The sequence below is a fragment of the Epargyreus clarus genome, unplaced genomic scaffold, assembly GCF_041222505.1.
Source record: "Epargyreus clarus isolate Ecla_fem2 unplaced genomic scaffold, WU_Ecla_fem_2.2 ptg000003l, whole genome shotgun sequence".
NCBI classification, from domain to species: domain Eukaryota; kingdom Metazoa; phylum Arthropoda; class Insecta; order Lepidoptera; family Hesperiidae; genus Epargyreus; species Epargyreus clarus.
Genome location: NW_027332211.1, coordinates 13036782 through 13060292, shown reverse-complemented (window position 1 = coordinate 13060292; position 23511 = coordinate 13036782). Strand labels below are relative to the sequence as shown.

The 23511-nt window shown below is 33.4% G+C and overlaps 1 protein-coding gene across 1 annotated transcript in view; it reads left to right on the top strand.

Annotated features, from left to right (window-relative positions):
• Positions 1-368: 368 nt before the first annotated feature.
• Gp150 (leucine-rich repeat domain-containing glycoprotein 150) overlaps positions 369-23511 on the top strand; it is a 38436-nt gene continuing 15293 nt past the window's right edge. Inside the window, exon 1 of the mRNA XM_073089618.1 lies at positions 369-525. The gene's annotated coding sequence lies outside the window, so the exon portion shown is untranslated. The remainder of the gene's footprint in view (positions 526-23511) is intronic.

The window sequence follows — 23511 nt, the reverse complement described above, 5'->3', positions numbered from 1 at the left end:
AACCTACTTAAGATTGATAGGTCTATTGCTTTTCTTTTGTTTTGTTCTTAAATTGTTACATTTAAAGAAACGTAATCTTACATTTTACGATTTAGGCCACAGTAAGAAATGAAACATATATTGAAATTAGCCAAAATGTAAATGTAAATATTTTGCATCATTTTCGAAACGACAAGTAAACCAGACATGACATTGTTGGGCGCACGGGTGATGTAGGTTGCTGCACTACAGGTATGAGGAGTGGAACTGAGGCGTTTATATCCGTCTTGCTCTGCGCGATATGAACCAGTTGACAGGTGACAAGGACGGAAGAGTCAGACTTCGCGTCACTGAGCAAACAAGGCAGCCTTCCGAGACTAGGTATGTCTGTGTAGTGTGTAGCTCGACGAGTTGGAAGTTAGTTGAAACGAAGTCGAACGAACCGGCGCCATTACTCTCGACGTATCCGTACGAACGTGACTGTGTCTACTTTTCGCTTGTTTTCCCTTCATCGATCGCGTTAGAACATCAATACTGCGCTGTAAGGTAAGGAAGTTGTATTTCTAAGTTGTTTTGGAAGCAGTGCGTGAAGATTTGCGACAGTGAGTGCAAATAAGTAGTTTATGTGGGCCAGAGGAGCTTTCTCGCTTATTTATGCAAAGAATTTACCGAGGGCGGTGTGTGCATATAGGAGTCGTAGGCTTTCGAGCGAGGCGCGGCGAGCGGCGCTGCCTTCGCCGCCTGCGCACCCTTTGGTACCTACTCGAATCATTAAAGTGACTAAATTGGTAATTTATATTGTGTCAAATGCCCTCTGTGCTCAGTGATTTCGTGTTTTTGTGATCTTTGTTCGTGTCGCGTGGTGTTTTCCGTGCTTCGACAACTGTTATCTTGAGACGTTAATTGTGTTGGTTTCTTTGTGTGTGGGACATTATTTCGTTTCCACTTCTTGCGCTGACGCATGATATTGACAACTTGAGTAATCCCTGTCGAGGTTGAGTGCCTTATCTCGCTCTTCGACATATTGTGTACAAAAGTAATAGGTACCGTCTTTAGTACTATGCAATAAAATTAGGTCCTTGTGATAGACGTTAATGTGACTAGAATGATTAACAAATATTTAAGCGTATTTCAAGCATAATTTCCTTTCATGTCTGGCTAGGAATCCTTGCTCATTAAGATAAACGCAACTTTGGTCGTTAGCCTTAATAGAGACAATAATTGAAACTATTATGAAGTTATAGGCAAATCTAAATCGTTCCTTAGAAATATTATTTTTATCCTCTTAATAGTAAGTTACTATTTTAATTTAACTACATTAAGGACACTAAAAAGAATGATGATTATTTTCTTATTGTATACTTAAAACTAAAAAGTATCTCTCTTTAATACACCAATTTTATGTATTATCTGTTAAAACAGCTTCTTTAGAAGTTTCTAGAAACATTGTAGGAGTTACAAACAAAACCGCGCCATATGCCGCGTGAACACTCGTAATATTGAAACAACTGTATTGTTCGTGGGTAACTGTAAATGCATAGCCATAAAACCTACATAAAACACCAAGCCCAAAAATACTTCAAACCAAAACATTTGAAACACAAAACTTCATTTCCATAGTTACTAGTCACCAATCAAACAATAGCTCACTCTTCAATATCACGATTTTATCTGCTGTTCCTCAATTATCTTATCTTCACTTGACACCTACCTACCTATTTAGCTGTGGGTTGTACAAATAGAGAATAAGTACGTACTTTAGTTCAGGATTTAAACAATAGGTCGACCTAAGCCTTAACTACTGCGGTTCTCCTTATAGATCCCCACGTTACCTGCGTAATTCTTTATACAAGTCACAAAGAAATGCGTCATTCTAATCATATCGGATGTTAGAACGTCATCCATATCAAATTAAAATCATTGCAAGAGAAAAAAGAACACTAAGTATTAATAGCATTGGTTGACATTTTTTCTGACGACAGAATTTCTGAAGTTACACGATGTGCAAAATTCGAAAGTATGTCTCTTGATCTCACTCAAGTCATTTAGACATTGCTTGTATTCAAATATGGGAAACAATTGATTTTATAATTTAGCGGATTTGAGATGACTTAGCATTATTAAATGTTACTTTTATGCTGTTGCCGACAAAACCGTTGTTTCACCCAATAAATCTATATTTATTGACTCTGTAACCGCACGTACCTAAGTGACGTCATCCATTATTCAACAACCATTCAATTTATTTGTGAACTTCAATTTATCTTTTTTTTCGGATGATTGTTATCTTTTCACCTTTAAAACGTCTCCTGTATTTATTATTATCTGTTAAAAGTAAACAACCATTTTTTTCATGATTTGAAGTTTACGTGAAGGTCAAAATAATCTTACAATTAAACTGAATATCAGCATTTATGTATGTCAAAATATTTGTTTCTCAATTAATATTTAAGTGCAGCAGAATCCAGCTAAAGATGATTTATGGCTTATAACCGCGTTGCATTGAGATTAAATAAGCAAATAGGCTTGTACAGCAAGCTACAATTGGCTTAATTGATCTCGTTACATTCGCAGTGCAAAAGGAAGGTGATATCAGATAGTTGATGGGCAACTAGAGACCATTTGTAGACGATAACAATCAATCGGCACAATTGAGCCGGTCTGATGACTAGGAGGACAAAAACACCAATTGGCGTCACTTGGCCATGTACAACTTTGTACTTGCTGATATATTAAAACTTACACCGCTAAATCATGCAGTGACGTATATAACAAACATGTTTGATCAAAATCTGATAATTTAATATGCATCTGGTATTTGTAAATGTATGCAATCTAAATTATAGGATCACCAATCTTCAACATGTTTTTTTCGTTCTTGCCTTGAAAACTTCCATGTTGCTGCCGGAAACACAGGCAATAATTCAGTCTTTAGCTGATATGTATAAGAAATATATTTGCAGACATTGAGTAAAACATACATACGATAGAAGAAATATTTTTTCACTGAGTTTCATAAATAGGAGTTTCACTTGAAATAGGAGAGATTGTGGATTATTTGATAAATTAATTTACTTTATATCCAGATTTATAAATCTATAGGATAAAATAAATTTTGGAACTTTTATTGTATTTTTTCTTATCTTCTAATATATATCGGATATCAATATCTTCTAATCTATCGGGTAAAATAAGCTTTGTAGCACTTCTTTTGTCCCATCTTGTCAATCAATTGGTACAATCTGGACGGTCTTATGACGAACATCGAGATCACGTGACTTTGCACTTGGGCATGTTCTACTAAATGACCGTAACTGTCTCTATCTACCGTAAAACTTCATTTTTATTATGTTACTTACAGTGAATACAATGCAAATCTAGTCACAATACAGAAATCGTGAAAACACATTGTGGTAACAATGAATCTACATTTTGTACCTAATAACCTTAGTGAACATTCTGCGGCAAAGATATGTAGTAAAAACTATCAATATTATAAAGGAGTTAAACAATAATTGTTTTGGATTTCTTGTCTTCATTCAGATATTTGGATACAATGCATCCATCCTTATCAAAAATGTACTTAAAGAAGATGGAATATTTTTGACTTAAGACAAATTCGTTATCAATATTTTAAGAGCGCCTTATCGAAGTGGTCTTAATTTGCTTCAAGAAGTTCTTCCTTAGCCATAACATAAACGGCACGCAATCATTTTTATCTTCCACATAGGAGCCCACTTAGAACTAAGTCACGTAGATGTAGAACTTCATCCCCTAGTGACTTTTGAAGCTTATAGTTTTGGATCACCAGAGGTTTGTAAATCTGTAATCTTGTTTGCGTATCTATTTATCTGGTTCCGCCTTTTAAACCCACATTTTTTTTTTTTTGCGACGGTCGGTTGTTTTTACTATTTTGTTGAATTAAACGACGCGTTTTAAAATTACATAGATAAGTAGATGATTGACGAGTTGTTTCAAATGTGAAGCAGGTAGATGTAAACATAATTAAGTTCAAAGATTTTTACATCATTACTAATGTTAAGTCAAATAATGTATTGTGAAATATGTATATAGGTAATATTCAACATATATTGTTTGCTGGTTCTATTAAATGATGCATTCTAATCTAATCTAAACATCTTCTCTATAATTACTCCATTCATAGAATAAGTAGCTATAATCCATATATCTTCCACTTAGGTAAGAGTTTCTTACTTGTCTGAAGAGACAACATGTTTGCCATACAATTGTTCCGGATTCAATATCCGAACAAAGTCAAAATATAAATGATTTAAGCTGAGATGTCTAACTGAAACGTCTGTACACTATGTATGGGGCTATTTTGTATTAATTGTATGAAGCGTCTTTTTGAAGGGACCTTTGCTCAGAATGATACGTCCAGTTCTTTTATTTCATTTATAATTACTAAGAAACAGTCAAACATCAGTGTTAGCTTCTATCATGTGAAAATATGTACTTACAATTCCTATCAAAGCAGTTGTCATAGCAAACCGTTGTTTAGGGTTATCTGCCGATCGAACTAACAACGTAACCTTGTCCGTAAAAGGCAGCTCGGGTTAATGTAAAAGGAAATCGGTTAACAATGAAAGGATCGACAAAGTGATGTTAAATCGTGTTCGCTTCCTCGTTTAGGCTAATGGTGAGTCATGGCTTAATGTTCCCATTTTTATGCTCTCAATTCCCAAAATTAACAAAGAGTGTTTGTGATCGATCGGTCTGAATACGCTTAGACGCTGATTCATCTACAAATGTGCTATATTTGTGCGTGAAATTTAAATTGGAATTCTAGCAATAGGTATTTCATGAATATCTTAGTTTGATGTTCGGCCTTGTCTAGCTAAAATATCGATTTGTTAACTAACTTTTGCTTGAAGTTTTTCAATTGTATTTTATGTCTAAGCCTAATTTGTTTACGTTTATTTTTTTAGTATTGACGACGCAAATATTTTGAAGTGGCTTTTCGTGGTTCTGTTGCGTAATCCTCTAATAATTTTATGGAAATATCTCTAACTAACTATTAATAATTTGTTTTTCATCTATTTATTAAATCGTCACGCTAGCGCGACTATTTCGAGGTATCAGCAAAAAAACATAATGATGGTCTAACTGGCAACTCGCTAAGAGATATATAGACATAGGTCTTCGAGGATATTTAATTGTGTAATTGACATAAAAACAACAAATATGGTGGCATAAGAACTTAATGATAGTAAGCAACAGAGCAGGAATGAACTGACTGTTCCGAGAACAGAGAACATTCCAGGCAATCTGCAGAATGCACGCAAGACGGCAAACCTTTATACACGATCGCTCCGAATAGTTTTGTTTGCGCGTTGAGGAAGTGGGCGGTTTTGATATCCTATACGATCGTATGGGAATCGCTTTGGGATATCTGAATGAATGCGTTTCACCTTGGACGCAATTAGGGGATATCTTGAACCGGTTTAAGTTAAGATTACAGGGCTATATGTAGATCTGAAGCGTGTACGAAAATTGACGCTTTCTACATTTGTAAGTTAGGTTCAAGTTACCATTTCACACAATTTGTTGTGACAGCCAGGCAGACCATTAAAATTAGCTAAATATATTCAACAGTGATATCATCGCTGTTATTAAAAACAATTCTATTCTTGTTAGTCATTCTGAAACGAATTTACGTATTACCTTGATTTACCTGGAATACAGTAATAACATTCACTATCAGGATTTTCCCTGCCACCTTCACGTTCTTAAGCAGGTAAATTGCAGTGTAAATCCCAAACAAAAACTTTGCACAAATTCAAATAGATTGTAAATTTTATACGTCGAAAGGTGGTTTTAATGAGGACAGAACATGGTTCTTTTACGCCACTTTAGCGCGTTACTATTCTTGAAAGACGATTCTACTTCCTCAGTGATAACAACAGTTCTCTGAACGAGCAAAGGTTCTTTGAAAAATTCAGAATCATATTTGGAATTATAACAATTATACTCTATTGCTTAAAGTGGTAAGACGGTAATCTGATGTGATGATATGAAATTGACTACAGATGAATTCCAAAGTACCAAGAGGTCACTACAGCTCAGACATATTCGTACGGAGTTCACCTAATCAATATGTACAAACTAGCTGCGCGATTAAACCTTGATAATTATATATTTGAATGAATATACCATTCCAAATAATTTAGTAGCATCCCAGTAATTTAAAGACCTATCTGACATCTTTTACCTTCTTGCCCTATTTATTAAAGGCAATCGGAATGCAAAATAGTAATGTACTTGTAATGGATACATTAAACAAAACAAAACTACATTTTGATTTTACCTTACTATAAATAATATTTAAATCATGAATATTCGTTGGTGATGTCACTGTGAGGAATCAAACTGATTCAATATTACTTGGTCACAATTTATCCAAATTCTTTAAGAAGCTCTGTATATCCAATTAAAAACTCGTTAAATATTTATGAATTATTGCGTCGAAGAATAGAACAGGAATATCATTAACAAATTTGTTCTTAAGCCCCTTAAAAAACTTGACAACTTGATAGCTCGTAATGACTTCAACGCTAAAATATTTTACATTAAACTTAAGAATTCCAAGGAAATCGTTATTACATTTACATAACACTAAACAGTAACAATTTAGACCAAGTCACGATATATTGTTCGATAATTTAGCTCCGCGATGCTTCTTATCGCCTTGGAATTTCTAATTCAAACAGTAAAGTGCTAGAAAAACAAGATATTTTGATCCTTAGAGCCTACGCAGACTCAGATAAGGCTCAGGCTTATGTAAACACATGTACACCAACCCCTACAAAGTATAACAAAGCATGAATAACACAAGAAAATGTACCAACATTTTGATCTCACAATTCCAATGTATTTACAAATTCCGTTAGTGTTGCGTTCACCTGAAATGCATTACAAATGAGATCTACCTACGTTTATAGTTATGGAGAAACTGCAATAGAAATCAGATAAATCTTCATACAAATCCAAGAAGGTGGACATATCATAGGATTAGGTGCAATTATTTATATGTTCAAAGTACGCTGGTTAAAACGTGACGTCAGAATTCTAATCGCTCATAAGGAGCGTAGAATTAGCTCTTTCATAGCACGGAACGAATGCAATAACTGAATGCCTCGAATAAATTGCATTAAGTGTACCGATACGTATACAAAGTGCATACTGAAAGTGATTGTTATTTAGAATAACGGGCTATAATAATTGTTATGTAATTATTAAGAAAAGGAAGCGGAATCAAATAGTTAACCAAATAAAACGATTTTTATAGTTTCAACAGCACCAAACATATTTTTAAGATTTCATTTAAATATTATGTATTTGAAATTTGTCTAGAGGTCATCCGCTCGTATCGATTCCATTCTATCGCTGCGTGATCTCAATATCGTCTCTACATCTACATTTCAGTCGAATTTATCATTGTCAATAATATTACTGATCCTTATACCGATTTGGACTGATGGCGATCTGATCCCAGTTGCATAATTCGATACCTCATTGATCCACAATGGATCTTTTCAAGGAACCGGACAATCGCACGGTCATGCTCATTTGTTTCGTTGAAAAACGTATTGGCGTCACGACAACCTTGTAACGGCATTACCGTTAAATTTACTATTCATCTCTTCTCGTTTCCCCCAATTACCTGATACAAAACATAAGATGACAATTCTCTAAACTGTGTTACAAATTACTCCATTTGTATCTTGTCCATCTTAAGCCGTAAAATCCCAGGAACGTAAAATACCCGGTACACTTTCTTTGTATTTACCAAGTTTTTGTTCCGTAAAAGGTCTGTTTGCATCTCATTCTACCGTTCGGGAGCGAGCGAGGCAAACGACTGCCATTCATGCATAGAAACGATGCACTACGGTTTGTACAGCACAGTTTGCGTTCTCTATCCAGGTGCATTGTGTTGCCCAGCCACATTGAAAAGACTCAAGTCTACGAACTATCATACAATATCGAGAGCTTTTAGTATTGCGCAATAATTTTGTGGGTGTGTTTTTATTTCTGTACGCGTCGGCGGCAATAAGTAATAAGGTAAACATTTAGTATCTAATGGAGGTCATTCCTCCACGTTCTAAGGAATGCTTTGTTGAGCAACATTGATTTGTAAGCTACATTATTGAATGATATAAATAACGTAGCTTACAAATCAATGTTACAAATAAATTTTGATGACATAAAGAAAATATCAAGAAACGTTTAACGATACCAGAACAATGTAATAATTTATAAGTATTGTTTCCATACACATTTTATTTTCGTCAACCACCTGTTCTGTATTTGTTTGAATGACATCATACATTCTTACAACTTTAGCAAAACTTGTTGCCTTAACTTATAGGAAACAGTAAAGATTAGCTAGTGCAAGAACCGGCCCGTGCAAGTGTTGCACTTAAGTGTAGGTACGTGTTAGTGATAAGTTACGAAGCGAAAATACTTAAGATAAGAGGTCAGAGTAACGGGAACCTTAAACATTCCCATAGATCTTTCAGTGAAAGAGCGATGGAACAACGAATGGTAATCTAACTGCATCTATTTCTTAAGCATGTTTGTTTAACACAACAGATCTTATACCGCTAATCAGGAACTAACAAGTTGGCTGGTTGGAAATGTTAACCAAGCTCTATTTCATTACATCTTTGGAATATCATTTATTAAAACTTGTACCGATGTCAAATAATCTTCCTTCAATAGATTCAGTTTGGGACTGGTGTCCTTAGTTTCTTAGTTAAAACTTAGTTCCTTAGTTCAGAATGTTAGGTAATTTTATTGTAAATATTTAAACTTGGGTTTAAGCAGTCAATTTATAAATAGTACACAACAATCATCTTACGAGGCATAAATAGTAAATAATTATAATTAATCAAAATGTAATTTCATTGATAAGCTTGCACTGGTTTTTGAATGTCATTAGACAAGTCATGTAACAATAGATAATGAGAATTAATAAATCGTGGATAGTAATGTATAAAACCAAATATTTAATTAAACGTGGAACAATAATGAAATTAACGAAGAAAACGAAATAATGAGCTGATTCATAATCGTACAAAAACTGGACAATGTATACATTGATAGCGATCATGTGAACAGTGCTCAAAATCTAAGTAATTTAAGGAAATTTTGCAAATATTAGATATAATTAAATAAATCCCTCTGATTCACTTTTCGTAGAATATACAATATATAAATTATGTACTTAAAATATAGCATGATTCACCAATTAATACATTTGCATATGTTGACAATCCACTATTTCGAGGAGAAGTGAAACATGTGCAGACGTTTATGTAACTTATTCATTTTTTTTAGTTATTTGTTTCCATAAGATTGTTTCTATTAGGGATGGCGAAAATTTGTCAGTTCTTTGCTTACTGGCGAACAATTATATATAAAAAAAAACTTAAACGCTATTCAACAAAATAATTTCCATAATTTTTAAATACTTTTCCCTTACTGATTTAAATTATTTAAGATTTGTTTAATAAATAACTATTCGCCAGAAACTAAATTTTGATTACTTTTCGATTTTCCTAATATGCTTATTGTTTTATGCTATGTATGATCTAATCGAAATCATGTTAGTTATGCGAGTTGGCGGAACACATACCGAAGATACTTGTAATTCAGTGTCGGCGCAAGGATGTGTAGGCATCCATAACATTATTTTAGTCGATGACGACTATTTGCCAGGCTCTGCAACGTCTGTATGTATTGGCATGTCAATCTTTAAGTAACCTTCATTTATCCTTACATTGAAGTAACGAAAACATCAAGAAAGTCAATTCATATAATACTAGATACTCTTTTACTGTATTTTTCCGTGATATACACTTCTTATCTAGTCTTATCTAGAATCTACGTTATAGTCTTTTTGTGAATATTTTTGGACCATTAACGTATTTATAATCCTTTATAAAATAAGATTCATCGAAAATTTGCTTTAAATAAGTCCTCCAAGGTAAAAGGTGCAAGTCATTAGAAACTCTAATATTTCGAACTCGTGTTTTATAAAAACAAAGGAAAAATATATCTTACTGACATATGCGGTGATAATTATTTCAAATCACGTGTTTTGGCAGCTACGTAAAATAGGAAGTAAATACGTATTCTTTGATCTTCGAGGAACCGTCAACCCGCAAATATGCAAAGGGCCACCCGAATGTGAGCTGCTAATAAATATTTATATCGTTTTAAAACCTTGCTAAAATGATGCGTGCGCCCATAAAGCTTAATGTGCCGACATGAATAACTAAGTGTAAAAATTGAGTTTCATTCAGCTCATGTCTGCCGAAGATTTACGAGATACCTTCGAGGCTGAGCTGACGAATGTTCTTGATTCAATTGGCGCCGTCAGCGATGTTCAAAATAATTAATTGGTCCTTGGTTCAATTCAATGGACAGGCTAATGAATGGATCTTGTGTACTAATTACTAAGACCATGATAGTTGATATTTAAAGTAATTCATAAATAGGTAGCATTTCGAGCAAAATATGACACAAATCTCGGCGGCTGACAGCATAGTACACATGAACAATGCAAATGGTTGCAATTGAGTTCAGTACGAAGAATTTCGGATGCGTCCTTACGTTGTCCTTATGTCCTTGGTGTCCAAAGTAATTCACAAGTGTAAGTTTTGGTCCAATGCAGTGTCCATGTCATTGTGGTATGATTTTCGCTTTTCGCTTCATTTGTAAGAGCCTATTGATAGGACATCTAATAGACTCCGTTGATTAATTTCCATAATTGCAATAAAATATGATGATTATATATTAACATGGATTTTTAAAACATACTTTGCTAAGGTACTTGCTTAATGTGCAAATAATAAAATTAAAGTATTCGAATGTATAATTTGAAGTGAATTATATTAAATATTCAAATAAAAAATATTAAATTGTAGTAATAAACTGAAAAGTAATAAAATTGTAAATGTTTTATCATGTTTAGGTATATATCTCAAAGTCGAACATACTCGTACCTCTGAAGTTAACATTTTAAATATTTTTTGTGCTTTGTAAATTTTAAACAACTTTTTTTTCGCTGTTAATCTTTTGGTAATGTTTGTTAAGGTTTAAGTTATTTTCCGATGACTCTTAATTTTTGTAACTGGCACGTGTATCTTATCACTTAACTTATTAGTCATACGAGTATGTAAATGAATCGATTTTTTTATTTTTTTATTTCCTTATCAATGAGATACGTTACGTCAAAAATATTTTTGGCTATGACAAATCTCCGGTTGAGTAGAAAGGTTATTCCCTTATCCTTGCCGCTATAAATCTTTTACGATATAAAGCCTACATATCGGCTATCGATATTCGTAATACACTATAATCAGTAAAATATAACTTTTATCGTGAACTATGACAGCAAGTCTCTATAGATTTGGTCACGACGATTGTGGCATTAAAAGTGAAGCTAAATGTTATTAAAAGTTATTTTCAAAAAAATGTTATGCTCTTCGTACGTCGTCTTAATATATTTACGTTGATTTAACTTTTTTTTCATTTTAAACCGATTGTGGTAGGTACTTAAGTTGAAGTAATTTGTAAATTTTATAGGTTTTTTTCCATTCAATTCTTCTTGCCTTGACTTTGACATTGAATTTTATTTAATTAAGATAAATTAGCACTTCCAAGTAGGTATACAGAGCGTTTGTACGCAAGGTTTGCATGAAATATTCTTAAGTAATAAGTTATTATGTTGATTTAAATTTGATTTCTCATTTTCAATTTTAATTCTCATTTTATCAAATTAGCAATTTTATCTCAATGGCTTATAAAACTCCGGCTTCCTATTGTGAATTTCGTGGTTTGCATCTTCATCATAAACTTATATCTTTGTAAGTAATGGATATAATAAGTTCGTTTTTTTTAACGGTGATTCCGCATGGTGGACTATGATCTAAGTCCTCATTTAGCTGAGCGAGGCTACCCTAGCAGTAAAACAGGAATGGACCGTTGATAATGAGCACCAATTAATCAAAATTATCTTGCAGTAACTAATGGCATTTTGTACAAGTGAGGGCCTCTGTACGCGACAATTTATTGTTATAATTCAGTAGTGATACCAGAGTAGGTAAGAACTAAGAATCTTTAGGTAGATAGTTCAGAATATTTAACACTACACTGACACTCTAAAAGTTACATAACTTTTTTGACAATATATTTTTAACCCCTTTTATTTGCAAATAATGTACCTTATATTAATTTACATTTTTTTAATTTACAATTCCCATCCAATTATTATTTAACCCATATCACTTAAACAATAATTTACAGGAAATATACGGACCGAGTAACATTTTTTCGTTTTCTTATCTGTTTCCTACCTTGTTAGTCATTGTGTCTTCGTTTTATTATGCATATTTTTATTTGTTTGTTTTCCAAATACAATTAAATCAACTATGATTGCATACCTCGCTAAATATCATGTGCAAATGGCCTAAGTCTCTCAATTGATTATTCTAGTACTCATTAGCCTCCTTCACGCTGAACTCTTGGCCTCATGACGTAGCGATATATTTGCCCGATGCAGTAAGCACTGAGCCATTAGTTTCCCCACAAATCGAGTTTAACAACCGGTCCAAAAAACTTAAATTGCGAATGACGTCATTCGTGACACCTGGATACGCGGGACGCCAGACGATGCAAATGACGCTAATCACCACCTTTTATTTCTAAGTGGCTACAGTAGCTTCCTTAATGATCGGTTATTTAGTAGCAAAGACTCAGATTACATAATAATTTTAGCGGTCATTGCAAAAATATTACAAGTAGATTGGGTCTGGATATTTACTAAACAAAATATGATTAAATATTTCTGTAGGTATTGGTTTTACTTATAAATACTTTTAATATTTTATTCCGTCTTTTGTATTAACTATTAAGGAACAACAATAAGAATGTATTTATAAAATAAGAATTATCTAGAACGTCCACTAAATCCACCAACAGCTTCATACATAACATACATATACCTAATTTATAATGTATGGAATTGTTGTATGTAGCAATAATAACGCCTTTGTTTTCTTTTATATCTTATCATTATTTACTTTTGTGGATGTGATAAAAAGTACTGTATGATATCATCCTATAGAGCTTAGAGAGTTCTGTAGTGGTGCTTGATTATACTTATTACTACTCACGTATTCATATTCCAAGCATCAAGGTGTCAAGTATTCGCATAGTCAGTGCAGGCACGGAACTGGCTACTTGCCTTGACAAATAATATAGTTCTCCGAATCCAGCGAACCTTGTCACTGTCGGGTGATTTCCACCTGACCACGTCACTAGCGACATTTTAATCGGGTCAGGTGTTTTAGTAAGTTTTTATAGCCTTTTTATGTTTAAGACAAGCTGAATCTATTTTGTCTCTTTTTGCTCCTTGTTTTAAGGGCAATACCTATTAGGTAGTTTACAACCTACTTTTCGAAACACATTGTGCGTATTTTCCGTGTACTTAAATTAACCTGTATCGTATGTGATCTATAATTATGCCAATATAATAACTATAATATGAGCAAAATTGTCAATAATTAACCTGTATCGATGAAATAAATAGGAAATAAATACATGCCTGAGAGAGTTGTGATTTTTTCTGAAAAGTAAAAATCCATACTTGGTAAACTTTGGTCTAAACTCTTCAAAATTATATTTAAATTACACATATACCTATATATAAAGAAATTTGAATAAAACAAATAATAAAAACGGTATCAGCAATCCCATTTTAAACAATTTTTTTTGTGAAGTACATAGAAAAAGTTGTTTTAGAACTGAAATAACTTACAAAGCGATGCTTCGCGAATTTAGCAATTTGTTCAAGTCTGGCAATATCCAGACAACATGCAGAATACTTTAATATGTATTGAGCGTTTAATAAGAAAATTCTTACGACAACGAAGCGCACCTGCTCTATCGTTGTCATTCAGAAAGGTTGCGAATTTGCAATTAAAAGTATACGTGAAAGTGAATGCGTTGCACGACAACGATTTTGATAATACACATTGCAGGCGACACGGACGTGGCTTCGGGCTTTTTACCTTTCTTTTGGAAATATCGACCAAACGAAAAGATGCTACATATCTATATTTTATTTATTCACACCCCTACACCGTGGAATCACCTGCGTGGACTCAGATTAAATGTTTTTGTAAAAATCATTCTACATTTATCTACCTAGTCTCTAAAGTACCTATATCTTTAAAGTACGAGTACATGCAAATTGAATGTCGATACCTTAAAAATACCATATCTATACCTTCATTCGCTAATCAGCCAACTCCACTTTTTGTGATGAATGAAGGTATCGATATGATATATCAACAAAGATGAAACGAAAGTTTTGAAAATATACTTTCAAAGTATTGAAATTTAAAAAGTTTTGATTAAGTTCCATCCTATCACATTTTACAATCCAAGCTATTTGAATTTCTTCGTTTCAATATACTAAGGAATGTCAACGTCTAAAAGAACTTAATTAATTGATTTCTTAAGCTAATTCCAGTTACAGCGTCCTATCCTAACAATGGCGACCGATATACAATTAACCTATCCGAAATAGGTCATTGTCCCGTCCCTATGCTGACACCATGACATACAACTTCATGGCAGGGGTTTATGGCGCCATGGCATTTATAGGCACAAGACCTCTAAAGCCCACTATAAATGCTAATAGAAAAAAGAATTGTGGCCTAAAATTTTTTAGGGTTTTATGGGGAAGCAATAAGGATTTAAGTGTCTTTTACGACTACGTTTACTACTTTTTGTGTTAAGAGTAGATACTAATATGTACTGTGTAATCATAGATAAGTATAGATATCTCAACGCCTTGTAATTGAAGAAAGCCATTAAATGACTTAAACGGCTGACAATGCGTCAGCCATTTAATGGCTGTCATGGTGTAATTTACACGGAACAATGCCGACATGTACAGTTCAGTGGTGCAACAACACGAAATCGAAGAAAAAGTGCACAGAAATATCGTTTCATTCGTAAATAATCTAAAAACTACATTTTTTAATATTTTTCAAACACGGAGTGCGTAATCTTTACTATCTGTGTAATACAATAACATTGTACTTCACTACTTTTTTGAAGCTTGTTAAAACTATAAATGTATGCGACATCTTTAATACAACCTTTGTGCAAAAGCATAGTTATATGATATACTTGTACTGTTTTCAACGTTGTATATGTAGTTGTTATACCACATGAAATTACCTTCTTGTTCTTTAACTTTTAAATATTTGTACAATGATTCTTCTGTTTATCAGAATACAGTCATCAACTGTAAGAATATTACATTAGATAATTCTGGTAGGTACCTACGTATATCTTAAATTCCTAAGATAATTTTTATTAAATTTGTACAATTATAAACATTTACATATACTTAAATTTTAGGCATTTAGTGCTTTTCTTTTTTGTCTTTGTACGTTTAGGACATATTGTTTTCCACAAGATGCACGCTTTTGTCATTTGGTCTCGAGATTTTGCGACCATTTGTTATTTGTCATTCTGCGCTTTCATTTAGACACGTAGTAGGTTAGGTTAGGTACCTAACCTACCAGAAAACGCTCTTAATAACACTAAAATTAAAACCACAATACCCATACATTATATCAAAATAACTCAAAGAGAAGGAAACATTGCACATACAAATATGATGATTCGTTTGTTAAATCTAGATAAGGTGCAAACTTCTAGTAATTTTAAATGATAACATAGTGTGCCCCAGATTACTTCAGGGCTCGCCTGCTTTCATGTGCGTTGACATGCCAAGGTACATCGCGAAGGTAATTAATCTTTGTTAATGCAATATGTGAGTAAGACCGATTATATCACTTGAGTTGTAATAGTGTTAAATAACGGATATAGAGATGACTTCACGCAACATTTGTGAAGACGAAGCTGACCAAATACAAGCATAAAAAGTGCATCTGTCTAGACAAGGACAAAACAGTGCCTTTTCTTTTTTTATTAACCGATTCCTTTACGCTGTAAGTACATCACCATTATCCATTATCTGCAGGACCAATCTTAACGAATAAATAGTGACCATTATATTGTGTATAGATAGAGATGAGCCGCCGTTATAGAGCTAAAGAACGGACATTGTCAAGATTTTCAAAAATCTTTCATCCCGCTTCACATTTTGTGTTTGACACAATTAATAGATATTTTTCAGAAGAACATGTTACAAACTGGTAATAAGTGAATTATCCCAGTTTCCCCGATGCCATATCTATTACTATGAAAAGATACAGTTTTAAATTGGATTTACATAATGCCTTTTTATAAAAAATATCTCTCAAAAAATCCTTCAAAGCTAAAAATAGGGATGGTATAAGCATCGGAATGTGTTTCGTCAGTGGTTTTCATATCTTTTCCATTTATTCACGGCCTTCCCCGCATAGTATCGTCGATCTATCATCTGAGAATTCGGCCTTCCGATGTTTGCGTATTCCCCTCGCCCCACAGACATTTCTAAAGGTCCCCATCACTCAGCTTGATGATCATTAATGTTTCGGTATTTGCCCTTTTATGCAATTGGCTTTTATATTTCTATGTTAACTATAGAAATGAATAACAGTTGTCTTCTGTATTTAAGTTTATGTCTGTCTGTAGCCTTTTATGACTTTGAAGTGAACATTCAGTCCACTTTATAGTTCTACTTGAGGAATACGGAACGGAGATAGATAAATAATAATTCACATTAGCAACATTAAGACAAAAACTTTATAAATATATTATCTAAATGAATCTAACAACGAGTGTCTTGTGTGTCGAGCCTATTAGGGATTATAGCGCTCAAAAAAAGTTAAAAAATTAAATTGCCTCTATTTTTCAGCGCAAAATCTTTAGCGCTCCATTCGTATATCATTCGCGCGACTAGTTTGTATTCTACGACCTCGATACATAAATTGAGCACAAAACAACATTTGTAACAGCCCATACCATACTCCACTTAGAATTATAGCATTTTAAGGTATCCCATTTCAACAAACAAAAACTTGTTTAAATTTCTACGTATTTGAAACAACCTTGGAACAAACAATACAATGGGTGTTTGGTATTACTCTTATTACGAAACGTGCAAAATATACACAACGTAATAGTAACAATTCCTACTGTTTGTTTGTTCTCTAAAAATACTAAGCGTATTTTATACATTGTCGCTTAACGCAGTTTAAAAAATAAAACATTATGTTTGACTCTATCACCCAACTTATTCTGTCTATAATAATGTAGCGCTTCTGTACTTGTATAGTATTATTTTCGACCATTTTTGAAGCGTTATAGTTCAGATGTCAGAAGCAGCAACTCATCTTTGTTCGGTTAACCACGTGCTCGTTTGCATATTAGCAATATGCTAACGAGCAATATTCAATTAAAAATAAAACATGTGTTAATAATATAATCTCCATAATTGCATGGTTTTGGGCTAATAAGAGGAAAACGTACTATCATTGAATTATTTTACGTCCAACGGAAATTAGTAAAGATATCGTATATAAAAACATTGTAGATTAAACCAAATAATTCCCTTTACAAACAAATTCGTCGGTAAAGTGTGAATTTAAAACAACCATCTAAAATTTTTAAAAAAATGATGCAATATAACAATCTATATATATATAACAATGATGCATATATTGCATCATTATTTCAGGTCCATCGTCATTCGTCTATGATGACGTATTAAAAAATAACTCGTATTATACTTTATGACATCAATACGAAACTCAGATTCTCAGAATGTACGTATTATGTGAAAAACTTTATACAATCCTCTGAGGTTGTCCAACGATACATTCTTACAACATTTGCCTCGGTATTTTCCCCTTTTGATTCGTAAAGTTAATAAAAGATAAATTAAAAACACAGTTCTTACGAGTATGTTCCGTCCCAAAGTCGAGTTGCAATGTTTTATTTAGAACTTGATTTTTGTGTCCTAAAAGTTATATTTTGAAGGTGGTAGAACCCTTTGTGGTTCGACTCCGGCGGCACCACCGCCACACCTATTTCTACCTTATAACAGCAGTGTTAGGCGCTGCTTTGTACAGTTTGACTTACCACACCCAGTAAGGGAGACAAACTTTTCCGAGGCGTTCCAGTTTTGTCCTCAAGGGTAGCAGCGCATCTGCGGCCGACCTCATCATGTGGTACCTGGGGTTGATTACAGATGTCCATTGGCGGCAGTAGCCACTTACCATCAGGTGGACTGCATGCATGTCTGCTACTCCTATATTATTAAAAAGAAAAAAATTAGTTCCTTCTTCCTATTATTTTGTTTTAGAACCACCTGTCTCCCCTTTTTCTTAAGCTCGTTAAACTCCAGAGATTACGAAGATAATATCTGTAACTTCAATTATATGCCGCCTTTTGAAGAAAGTCTTCCTTCGCCATCATCCAAAGGTGGTATATAATGAGGTTGTCTCATCTCATTTACGTGACTATAGCTGCGTGCAGGCGGCTAGCAAACTGGTTTTTCTGGTAAGACACATCGACATAGGTACACCAGATACACCTGGCATATATGTATGCGCATGTTCGGGTCTTTTTTTCGCATATTAACATTAATATATTCATTATTTTCGACGCCGACTAAAAGTAAAAGGCATTTTATACCTTAATTGATGATTACCCGGTATCGCCACTGATTCTTGCTTTGATTATTCCCATCATTCCACCCTTTTAATTCAGCTTATACTATTATTTCCACCTGCAATGGAATGACGTAATTATTAAAATAAAATGCAATGTAAATAATTAATATTTAAACGCTATTGTTGTCCGCCACATTTATTGCATTGTTTCTGTAAGAAAATTTTCAGCATTCATGCAAATTAAGAACAAGGATATATATTCAGGTCGGGTATGACAAAAGTAAACTTTAATGCATCATTATTATCAGTAATGAAAGTGCTTAAAGAGGCCCACATTTAAAGAGCCTGAAATTTATATAACATGAGTAATATGAAGTCTTTTTTTATAAAAGTTAGTCCTGTGTCTGATAAGAAACTGAATTATTAGGTTACTTAAATGTTATATATAAACTTCTCGTGTCACAATGTTAGTTACCGTACTCCTCCGAAACGGCTTTACCGATTTTCATCAAATTTTATATGCATATTCACTAGGTCTGAAAATCGGCTACTATCTATTTTTCATACCCCTAAGTGATAAGGGTTGTTCACTCTTAACATTTTTTTATTTAGATATCAACACAACGGTTGCCGGATCAGCTAGTTTATGTAAAAAAACTATAGTGTATTAGTATTTTTTAACAGAATGGCGAAATTTGTAGAGTATTAAGAGATGCTTTTTAACCTATAAGTGTGGAAAGGTTAAAATATTTGGGCGAAGTTTGTGTGGAATATGAAATTTACACGCATACGTTAAATCGGCGTGATATATTTGCTCCATTGTTTCAGTTGCAAAGAAAATAACTGTTCCATATTTCTACGTTTGTAGCGGTCAAATGAGAAATATTTTATTAGCAGCGGTCTAATTTCTATGCACAACTTTTACTTGGCGACTAGAAGGAAATCAATAGTTTTTCAAGCTTTCAGGCGTTTTTCACCCTTTTACAGTTTGAACTGAACAAAGTATGCCTCCGAATATTTTTTCTTAAAACAACGTAATACAGTACATACCGCAAACTTTCTTTTTCGTAGAATTTTATTGAATCGATGCGGTAACAGGGCCTTCCTAATACGGTATCCGTAGTATATTTTTCCTGTACTATAAGACATGAATTCCACCACAACGATGATTCATCAGATATACTCATACGAATATATTACTGTTGTTGCAACTGATACACGTTTCTTTTAATTGGCTTCCAGTCAATTCGCTTAATCATCAATAAACGTTAACCGGCGCCTATAGTTCAGGAAAATCGAGGCAAGTTCGAATCAATGTCAGTTTTGATAGACACGAATAATGAAACGAAAGTAGTAGGTACCCAGAAGTTTCTGTTATATTTCAATACGGCTAGACATTCAATAAAAGCAGTGATAGCCTAGTGGTTAAGAAACGCGGCATCTCGATCGAGGGGTCCGAGGTTCAAATCCCAGGCACGCACCTCTGATTTTCAAATTTATGTGCGTATTAGAAATTAATTATCACTTGCTTAAACGGTGAAGGAAAACATCGTGAGGAAACCTGCATACCTGAGAGATTTATATAAAAAAAAAAAATCTTAAAGGTATGTGAAGTCTACCAATACGCACTTGGCCAGCACGGTGGACTATGGCCTAATCCTTCTCATTCTAAGAGGAGACCCGTGCCCAGCAGTGGGACAGTAAGGGTTGATGATGAGACATTCAATAATTACTCATCTCTTTAGTTTAATTTGAATTCCATGCTTTTAAAATGAGAATAAAGGCATTGTTGCATACATTCGAACGCAGTCACCGTGAAACGGAGAACTTCATTGTGGACAAATTCCGTGACCGGTACTGTTATTCTGTAAAATAACAACTCGTATTTGAATCACCAAAATTACAATCCATATCACTCGAATAAGCTATAACCTCGATTGATATAAATCAACTGAAATTGTGACAAGTTTGTTTCAAAAACGACGAAACCCGACATTCGGTACGCTAATGCCCTTACAGAATTTAGTGTTTCAAATGTTAGAATACCTTACAACAGCCAAATATCATCTTCATACTCAAGTCTGCAGTCACCGGCTCTGTCAACTTTGAAAAGATAAATAATTAATATGTCACTCTAGATTCAACTTTCGAGATTATAAAACGATCTTCCAGAATAACACTAATAAACAAATCCGATCGTATATAAATTATACTTTATTAGTAATCTCGATCGGCCAGGTGGTCGACGTTGTAATTTGATAAAGCCGAAAAACTACACTATAGAATTACAGTTCGCAAAAAAGCGAATTGTCGGGGTCTGCAGGTGCGAATCCAAAACATAATTTGGTTTTAAAAGTAATTAAAAGACGTCCCGACAGTGATAGGACGATGATAATAATGTAAATGGGTTGTAATAGATCGATTTGTCACGTTAATTATAAAATTGGTCATCTTTAGTTCGTTTTCGTGGCTGCGACATTGGTTAAATTTAGAATATGAGTCATTCCTTCGCTAATCGTAATACATAGTTGCTACTACCTAAAACGCGCAGTTTTGTTTGTCATACCATATTATGTCAAATTGTTCTTTGACATTTTTTCGCTACGCTACTCTTGGAAGTATTTTCAATGAGTTTCATGAATTTTAACAACGTGCAAACTAAAAATATTGTTTTTACTCACATAAATCAAATATAATTTTGACGCAATCCTGTTCCATTGGACGCTGGCTTCTTCGCAGAAAAAGGATTTACTAAATATTAATCAAGCCGTAAATTGTTAGCAATTAATTACATAATGTTTATTAGTATTTCACATAAATGATTACGATAATAGTGTAATAATGTATGTAGATGGATTTCGTTGAATTATAAATAGAATTATTTTTGTAACTTCGGTTACAAGAAAACAAAAATATTTCTTTATTCTGAATAAACCTTCGAACTCCATTACTGTGTCAAGCTGAATAGAAGATTGTGAATTAAGGCGATCAACTGCGATAAAACTAATTTTGCTTTATAATAAATGACCGAATACTCAAAATAGAGTATAGTTAATCATTTATTCGTTTTTTGTGGCATTTTGCTACTATGTTTCATATTATTTTATATGCGCTTTATAAATTATTCATAATTAAAATTGACAAATTTTACATATGTAAAATGTGTAGGTAGGTACATGTTTTTAGTAGCCGCACACGAGTATGCCAAGTCTCCATTTAACACATGGGCTATCTAAATTAAGTGTTCATCGACATCTGTAACCAATAAAAATGTAACGGATGAAGGTCTGTGTGTACCTGAAATCGATCATACGTTGTTGTTACTTCGAGGACATCGGAATGCCTCATGTATGAATTCAAATCGATACCATACTTACTGTTTTATATACAACTGCGTTTCATATGTGATTCGGATTGATATAAGTGTATTTTTATGTCTACACTTATAATAAAACTATAGTAGAGTCGCATTTCCTACACTGTGTATAACTGATAAAAACTTTATTTTAATTTTTAACCAATACTACAAAAATCAAACCTATACTACAAAAATATGACACAATTATTGAAATTAATACAGTTTAAGTACTTTTGTAACTTAATATTTTCGAACAATTAAATGTAAGGTTTTCATCAAAAGTGCAAAATAAAGTAACTTTGTCCTTTAAAACGTAAAAAGATATTTAGGATCTTGCCTTAAATTTATTCATCGTAACACCTGCGCAAGCGCACCTTGTTATTCCTTTTACTTTTTTGTTTTTGAATGTATAACTTTCGTTAAGTACTTAGGTATTTTTATTTTGTAAAGTTTGCCAAAATGTTATGTTAATGTTTTGTGCATTTTTATGCCAAACGCAGATGATTTTTTCAAGGCTATCAACCTTGGTTATATAATTAGTATTTGTTTTGGCAATGTTAATAATTTACTTTTTCTTTTAAATTGTGTATTTAGTAGGTATGCGTGTATTCAACAACCATAACAATAAATAATTAGTATTTCAATGTAAAGCTATAAGTAAATGGAAAACAGAATTTAAAGTAGGATCTATGCAGATGTTTTTGGAGGTACAAATGTCATGTCCACTCACTGCAACATCCTTTAAAAATGATATCAAGATCGGATCAAAATTCGTCGAAATGAAATTACATGAGTACCAATAATATACTCTGTAAAAGCGATAGAAAATGAAAGTTATTTTGAAAACATATAATTACATACAATCTTACCATTAATTTGAACACATTCTATTTAAATATTCCTAGACGTGTCTAGACAGACACCCAAACGGTATCAGTGGTATCACCGGCAATTATTATGGAGTTCCACTTCCTCGAACAGCGACAGAGTCACGCCTGGCTCTTCCGGTAATTAGACACGCAGACAGAATATCTGGGTTAAACTTATTACAATGTAAACTTATATCGAGCGAATTTTACAATGTATTCAATGAACCTTTTAGCCTTTTGGTACTTTATACATATGACGTAATAATTAAATAAAATTCGAAAACTGAAAAGTCATTGTTAGATCAATGTTTCGAACCTCGGCTTCTCATTCGGGGGTCCGAGGTTCAAATCTGACACGTATCTCTGACATTTCAAAGTTATGTGCGTATTAAAAATTAATTATCATTTGCTTAAATGTTCTAAAAACAGTTCGCAATCGTGTGTGAAGTCTACCAATTCGCACCTACCTAGCGCGATGTACCATGGCCTGAACCTCTCGTATTCTGAGTGGAGACACGTTCCCTGCAGTGGGACTGTAATGGATTGACAACGAAAGGACAACCCTAAATGTACTTTATCACTTATCTAATGAGGATTGATGTTAAAATTACATAAAACTTTTGTTTCTTTGTCCATC